Genomic DNA, 8,423 nt, shown 5'->3' with positions numbered 1-8,423 from the left:
AAAAAAATTAATCAGGCGAAGCGGACGGATTTGTGTACACCTGGTACTTGTAGCTGTGAACAGTCACATCAATTCGCTATTATAGTTTGATGGTGCCGGTAGGATTAGGTCATTCAACCAGATACAGTGACGATAATAGATCACCACGGCTATTGTGCAACAACTGTGGTGTCACAACAATAAGAGTGACATTTTGGTATCATAATAGGATTGCGATAGCAATAAATGCACGTAGTGTGGCAAGTCAGGAATATTTTCAAGGATAGATGTCCTTCTGGCTCGCAGTACAGCTGTTGTGCTCGCTATTGAGCCACAACAGTTAAGCGTTGCATCATTGCTTTCTGAATGGCAAGGACACATTACAGCAATATCCTGTGCAAGACTATAAGCGCATTTTTGCGCTGTGTTGTGCTATCAGGCGGCGGCGTTCTACGTGCCAAAACCACTTTCTGATTATGAGGCACGTGGAGGACTCCGGAAATTTCGACCACCTGGGGTTCTTTAAAGTACATCTAAGTACACGGATGTTTTCGCCCCCGTCGAAATGCGGCCGCCGTGGCCGGGATTCGATCCCGCGACCTCGTGCTCAGCAGCCCAACACCATAGCCACTGAGCAACCACGGCGGGTTGAACCGCCACAGTAGCAGATTGCAACGGGGAAAGCTTCGCAAAGGCGGCTTTCCACTGGAAACGTTCATTGTTATAGGATGTGGTGTTGCGATGGGCTTTTCTGCCTTTCCTGGATGATTTGATGTAGCGTTACGCACCAGATAAAGTCAGCACTACCTATTGCAGTGGCTCATTAGTAATACATTATATAAATATATATATATGTGTGTATATATATATATATATATATATATTAAAACAAGAAGAAAGGAGGTTAACCGAGGGTCCCAATTTTTAATTCGTCATAACATATGAAGCCAACAAACACTGCCACCAAAGACAACATAGGGGAAATTACTTGTGCCTAATAAATGAATTAAATAAGCGATAAATTAATGGAAATTAAAGTGGATGAAAAAACAACTTGCCGCAGGTCGGAACGGAGCCCATAAATACCCATGAATGTGGATGGAGAAACAGTGCCGCGGTAGCTCAATTGGTAGGGCATCGCACGCGAAATGCGAAGGTTGTGGGTTCAGCTCCCACCTTCGGCAAGTAGTTTTTTCATACACTTTAATTTCCTTTAATTTATCGTTTCCTTATTTCATTTATTAGGCACAAGTAATTTCCCCTATGTTGTCCTTGGTGTCAGTGTTTATTGGCTTCTTATGATACCCCATACAAAAATACATACCTACTTTCTTTAGACATTTTTCCAACTTTCTATAAACTTTAATAACATCCTATGTACTTTTACTTCCTATTAACGCTTGTTACAAGAAAGTTGGTAGGCTTTGTATTTACTTTCGTTCGAAGAAAGTTTGTTCAAAGAAAGTTTAAAGGAAGTTGGTAGGCTTTGTATTTACTTTCGTTTGAAGAAAGTTTGTTAAAAGAAACTTTAAAGGAAGTTGTTAGGCTCAGTTCTCAGTTTTGTTTGAAGAAAGTTTGTTGAAAGAAAGTTTTAAAAAAGTTGGTAGGCTCTGTTCTTACTTTTTTTGAAGAAAGTTTGTTAAAAGAAAGTTTTTAAAAAGTTGGTAGGCTGTGTTTTTACTTTTTTTGAAGAAAATTTGTTACAAGAAAATTTTAGAAAAATTCGTAGGCTCTGTTCTTACTTTCGTTTAAAAAAAATTATGCCAATTGTATTTGCTTAATTCATTTGTTCATTTATACTGCGTTAAAGAAGCATATTATGCAAATGAATTGGTAATACAATAATTAATACGAATGCCAGAGTGTCCCAGTGATAATTCCTTCATGCAATTTGAATTAAAAAAGCAATAATAGGAGACAAAATACTTTTTTGCTGCGTATGGACATATAATCAACGGAAGCAAAAGTAAAATATATTTGCCTACACCGACGAAATTGTCTATTTAGGAAGTTTCTTCTACTTCAAAAAAAAAAGTTCTCTTATACATTTGGAGTACCTTTACGTCTCCGTGTGAGGCAGAGACACTACCTCTGCTCCATCTAAAACAGTGGCCCTATTAAACTTCTTGACGTATTGTAAGGCTGTTTACTTTAGTTCGCGACACTTTCTTGCCTTTTTCCCTTTCGACAGGGTGGATAGCTAAATTCTTGAACGAAACCACGCAAACGCAGAGGACGCCGCGTTTTTTAGTAGTTCGTACGTACATATGACTCGGAGTTGTCACCGTTGTCGTAGTGTTGTGGAGGGGACATGAAATGTTCAGACGCGCTCGAACGGACCCCGAGTTCAAAGCCTACCGCTGATTCATATTATCGCACCGGTAACAAATATGAGGCGATTTGTGCGCTTCCACTTTCCCTATTGTACTAAAAAGAGTCCTGAGGCTCAAATAGACACATTTTAGCGTTCGCCAACTACCCGCACCGAGATCGGTCGCCACCGAAGCTTAGGCACAGCGTATACCTCCGAGTCCGTCTGCGCGCTATCGGCGCGTCTAGGCTCAGGAATCAAGAAGTCTAACAAGGTTAATCACTCTTTATTTTTGGATTTTGCATCGGTGTTCTTAAATAAACCATTTTTTCATGTTTACAGTGCCAGCACAAGCGATCAGCGCCGATGCTACGCGTCATAAACACAGGTATATGTGCTGTCGCCGAAGGCTCCAACCACTAGCCTGCGCTTCTCTGACGAAGATATATGACTAGGCAAACGTGTCGACTGGAAGGCATGTTGAATACGGGCAGCAGATTTGACTTTGTGGTACAGGCGTGAGCATTAGTTGCTGGGCGATAGCGCAGCTAACGCACTACCATGTCTCTGCAAAACGTATCTCTGGAAAACTAAAACTGCTTCACAATTTTATCATTACAAACTATCCCGCTATTCCATTTTGTTGGCGTGGCGCAGTGGTAGAGTACCGGGGTTGGGAGCGGTAGGTCGGAGGATCGAATTTACTTTTACGGTTTTTTTTCGTTTTCTAATGCACTAAAACGCTCTCTGTTGCTTTTTGCGTTCAACAATATATATGGGATGTCAGGCACCGCGTATTTAACACGCTAGAGCTGTTTTTCGCGCCACCGCCTCCCAGTACGACGCGCCTGCCCAGCGCCCCAGCATACAGAGCGCCGCACTGGGCCCATAATCCGGCGCTGCACTGTACACTGGAAGCGTGGATATGGGCCGTGATCATGAATGTGTGCTCGGTAGGTGTCAAAGAAGCCAGTAGGCCGTCCACCATTGCAAGCAAACGGACCTGCACGGACGGCGCGCTGATAGGCTCGTGCTCGCCAACTAAAGTTCGCTCATGGTTCGGCTTAAGTCCGTGTATATGCTTTATAAATAAGCAAGCTTACCCAGATACTGTAAGCCCACCAAATGGGGCCTAAATGCCTGCCCTCCTCCCCGCTGCGGCTTCCCTTGAGTAACAAAATCCGATCTCGAAGGCGGTGCTTTTGAAAGCCGCATGCGCCTAAAGCGGATGGGAATCTTGGAGGCAATATCCACTTCGTTTTTTTTTTCGTATATACATTTCGTTAAACTTCGTAACACAAACTGCATACTTTTACAAATTACACATCTTTTGAACCCATCAAATTCGTTCAATGGTCTCTACCGATTCTTATTAGGAAAAAACACGCAATTTTCTGATTTACGATACATTTTTCAAAGAACCGCAGTGTGGCGCTACCGCAGTATTTGTTCGGTTCACAGACCACGTTAGTTGAATGAAGTGGCCGTTGCTGTAAAACGGTCGTGGAATTGTCTTTTATAAGTGCCTGGACATAATGTGCACCTTGTCGTGTGCATTAACCATCGAATACCTTCCGGACTCGTGTAACGACATGAGTTCGCCGTGTGTTTCGTGCGATCCACCTGTGTCGACAGTAAGTGTCCTATTGCAGCCCCCGTCCGAGCTTCCTTTGTTCTGCCGAACTGCCCGCCCGCGCTCTCGTGAAAAGTCTGGTACTGGGGCTTCCAATCATAGTGGATGGAAGAGTTTGTTGAAGATGGTGATTTTGCGGAGCTGGAGTTCATGGGAAGTTATACAGTGCTTGCGCCAGAAAAACGTTGGTGCCGCGGTACGTGAGGAGCGTTTGCTGACCACGTCTTGAAAAGGTAAGCAAGTTTGGCGCTTGCGCGCATTCTTGAAGCTTATGGTTTATGTAGTGACAGTCCTGTAACTAGCCAGAGCAGAGCATTTTCTGATCGCAGGTTGCTCATGTTGTGGTATTCATTTAGCTAGCGATTTCACGAAAGCTTCGTCTGATGTTGCAGCATACTAGTACTCTTCTGTGAAGTATATGCTACCCGCCTTGATTGCTATGACTGAATAGGCACACAATTAAGAAAACACTGAAAGTTGCCGTTTGCTCGGTAGTTTCCTGGCAAGAAATTTTTCGTTATGTCGGCCTTCCCGCAATTATAGTACATGTGTAATATATAGGTCGATGTGTGATGGGCTTCGCGCTTTGACACACGATAGCTAAGTTCGACGATTGAGGAGATATAGCCTGGTATGAAGATTTTTGTACGCATGCAGTTGGGTTTGAAGGTCGGCGTCGCGAGAACCTGCCTGTATCGTTTATGTTCTTGAGTGTCTTCGCGAATTTGTCTGTGATCCAGAGCAGATATCGGCCGATAATACAATAACAAGGTTTCTTTCCAATCGAGACATCTCAGTGAGACGCTGACCTTACATATATATATATATATATATATATATATATATATATATATATATATATATATATATATCTGTGTGTGTGTGTCTGTGTGTGTGTAAAGAACTGAATTTTAGCTCTTGGCAGTCGTAGGTTAGGGCTAGTGCTAAATAAGGTACTGCGATTTTGTAGCGATGCTTACCACTCGATTCTATGCCACTCTTGTCACCCACCGCTAACGGCCGGCTAACAAGGGCCGCGGCGTCCGTCAGGCCACTAACGAATAGCGAAAACAATAGCATCGCTACGAAATCGCGGCCTATCTTTCAGAATGCTTCTCATGTGCTCAATATTTTTTTTCTTAATCCAATGCTCTGTGTTTTACTATATATTCGAGTTTTGTTGATGATCGTCCTAGTAGTCTGTTGTTGCTGCTGATTTCGTTCCTTCCTGAAATTTCACTTGTTACAAAATAGCAATGTAAACCTCCTGAGATATAACGAAAAGAGATTTGTACAACCAGACATAGATTGATGCAGCTGGCTATGTGCGGCACTGTTTGCAATTCCACATGACACTGGTAAATCGCAAATTTCCTCCTTCACAGTACAATAAACAATGATTTCTTACTGTTCAAGGCTATGTGGATTCTGGAGGCATCCCTACACCCCACAGAAACCTGCTGCACTGCTGAAAGCTGGGAAGCACAACGATAAAGCACCTGATCTGCATGCTTTCACAAAGGTGGGTATAAAACTGTCGCTACCTTGTGAGTTAGGATAGGTTTGTGCAAGATGCAATCATTTTACTGTATGTGCCATTTTCGGGATTTCTAGTAGCAGATCACTTGAATTTTATCTTTTGGTTATCTGGAGTGCCCTCAGTTTAACAAACTTACCAATGTAGCCTCCTCTGAGTTGCATATAATTGGGGAGGGGGGGGGGCTTAAGTAATTATGCGTGATATACTCCATACAGACTCTATAATTATCTAGCCAAATTTCCTTTATAAGAACCTCGTTGAGTTGCATGAGGTGGTCCAGACGTGTATAATTTTTATCTTTTCATTATGCAGTCTTATGGAGTTAAATTCTCACACTATTGCCTGTGTGCCTATATTCTTCCCTCCAATCGGTCGCAATTATGTATTGCATGCCATACTTCACCTCCTAAATACATTTGCATAAAACAATATGTTTTCTTGCTCTATTAGCTAGCTGCTGAATTTCTAGTCAGTATGAGTGTTCAATTGCTCAAACTAGTAACAAATCATTAACCTTTTAATGTTAGAAGCTCACAATGAGAACCAAGTGCAGGTTCTTTTCAGGCTGGAAGCTGGTCTCCTTTATACATTACAGAAACTTGAGTGGGTAGCATGGTATAGGGAACTGCTGAATCATATAACAACCAGCCCAGTGCAGTAGTTGCAAACCATACCATGACAGCACAGCTCAATGCTGACAATTCACTGTTACATTGCCATAAGTTTTCTCCATTTCTTTTTCCTTTGGCATGGGATAAAGCTTGTTCTTTGCAAAAACTTATGTGCAATGCAAAGAATTGATTTTACTTTCCCTCGGATTTACCAAGATGTCGCAAGGAGGCTTGCTTCAAGCTCAAGCTGCACTGCACTTAATTTTTGAACTATTTACTTTTTGATATAGTGCAATTATTTGCTGCACTTCTTATCAAATTGAGGCTTCATACTGCGAATAATGCACTCTAGAGCACCCAGAAAAATGTGTTCTGCTTCCCACATACATGGTTTAGGCGAAAAGTACCTTAATGTTTTTGCAAAAAAGTTCTATCATTGAGAGTTTGACGTAAGCTTGTCTGGTCGGGGTGGAAAATGACAAAGAATGACATCTACTAATCAAATAAAACTTTAAAAGCTAGACAGTTTGGCGTCTATTCGAAAGCCTTATTTTCAATGAGGCCAAAAAGTAGAAGTCCCTACTTGGTAGGTTCAAGCATGCTACGCATGCATCGTGCATAACACGGAGAGGGTTCCTTCGTTTCGATAAGTGTATGTCCTGTTGATTGTATCTCTAGGGACCTCACAGGTACAGGTGTGGCTTCCAGTTCCTTTCCTGGCCGTTTGCACTAGAGTTCATGCAGTCACTGTTGTGCTTAATCATTGCTGTGTGCTCTGTCAAAGCATTCGATGCCACGAGTTGCCATTTGCTTCAAGCAAAGTTCTTTTCAGTTGCATGTCTGCCAAAGTTCAATCTAGCCGAGAAAATGCAAATTTACATGCACATTATACTTTTGAGTATAGGGCAAGTAATTGGGGAACCTTGCTGTAAATGTACATATAAATTTCTTTCATTATGCATTCTGTACATTTGATTTTTTCAATCTACAAGCAATAGAATATAGAATTTGGCAATTATTGTTATTGAAATTTGTTCATAACTCTATTCAATATGGAGCATTTCTTCTATATACTTGTTCAGCAGTAATCTGTCAAATAGAACGTAGAATACTGTTTGTAAGACGCTGTGGTTATCGACATTCATGAGCTAATAATAGGCCACTGACCAGGTGACGCAAGTAAAGAAAGTAATTGTCTTGCCCTACCTACATGAGATTAGTGACAATCTGAAAAAGCTCAGGAAATGTCTCGGTGTAAATATCGGTTTCCCTGCTCCTTCAAAGCTGTCTAGTTTGTGAAGGAGGGTAAATGCGGATACGCGCAAGCCACGTGGGTGCAACAAGACCCACCGAAAACCATTTGTTTCTTGTGTTGAAGGGGTGGTTTACTACGTCCCTTTAGGCTGTGGCAAAGAGTATGTGGGACAGACAGGTAGATGCATCAACAAGCGATTACGTGAGCACACAAACAGCGTTGAGAAACTAGCCCTATCTGGCGACCTTGCCGGACATTGCACACGCTGCAGATGCAAGCCTCTGTTTTATCGCATTCAATCGCAGGCCAGACACCTGACCAGTTCACCAGAGAAATAGTAGCAGCTGCAGAGATTAGGAATAGGAATTGTGTTAGTTGCCCATGAGTCTTCTTATTGGAGAAAGAAATGTTTTTGTCACATTAGCTGCCTGTGTGAGTTCATCTTGCTGGGTTGATTTGGTTGTGTCTTTCTTCTCCCTTCCTTTTCTGTGCAGTGATATTTTATCTGCTCTCATGCAGTAAACACTCAGTTGATAGTTAGCACTGTGTCCCATTTCTTTCGTCCATGTGCTCCTGCGCTACTGCGTAAATAACCAGTGTCAGAAATTGTTGAGATAGAATGGGGCATTGCAGCAGTAATCACTAGGAACAGCATCACCAGCAAGTGAATTGCGTTAAGAATTGGCTGGAGTTGTCAGATCAACATGTGCACCTTCAACCAAGGCACAATTCATTTGTTCACAGTGTGGTTTTCTTTTTTGCAGACCCCTCAAGGATGGTAAGGAGGTTGAAACACATCCTTGATAAAACAAGTGGTGTCAGTGGTGCTGAGCCCGTCGCAGTCGTGTCAGCACCAAAAATAAGAAGCTGATGCGATTTCTTGGGGCAGACTTGTGGGGAGGTAATTAACCCCTGGCAATTACGATATAGCAAAAGCTTAAAAGGTCAATCAATTTCTTTTTTCTACAGTCAAGCAACAGCATATATTAGCTTTCTTCTGTCAATTTATCTTATCAGAACTATTCCTATTTTGTAGAACATGCACAAAACCTTGCTTTTCATTTATTAAGAAAGCCTTCTGCATGGAGCAGCTA

The 8,423-nt window shown here is 42.1% G+C and overlaps 1 long non-coding RNA gene across 1 annotated transcript; it reads left to right on the top strand.

The window, feature by feature from the left end:
* The first annotated feature begins 3,787 nt into the window (after positions 1–3,787).
* Positions 3,788–8,176, top strand: LOC139051569 (uncharacterized). The gene is made up of 3 exons (XR_011509429.1): positions 3,788–4,156; positions 5,340–5,445; positions 8,094–8,176. It is a non-coding gene; the product is annotated as an uncharacterized lncRNA (long non-coding RNA).
* The last annotated feature ends 247 nt before the right edge of the window (positions 8,177–8,423 follow it).

Source organism: Dermacentor albipictus, unplaced genomic scaffold (genome assembly GCF_038994185.2).
Source record: "Dermacentor albipictus isolate Rhodes 1998 colony unplaced genomic scaffold, USDA_Dalb.pri_finalv2 scaffold_12, whole genome shotgun sequence".
NCBI classification, from domain to species: domain Eukaryota; kingdom Metazoa; phylum Arthropoda; class Arachnida; order Ixodida; family Ixodidae; genus Dermacentor; species Dermacentor albipictus.
The sequence above is the reverse complement of the archived record's forward strand: the minus strand, read 5'-3'. Positions and strand labels throughout refer to the sequence as shown.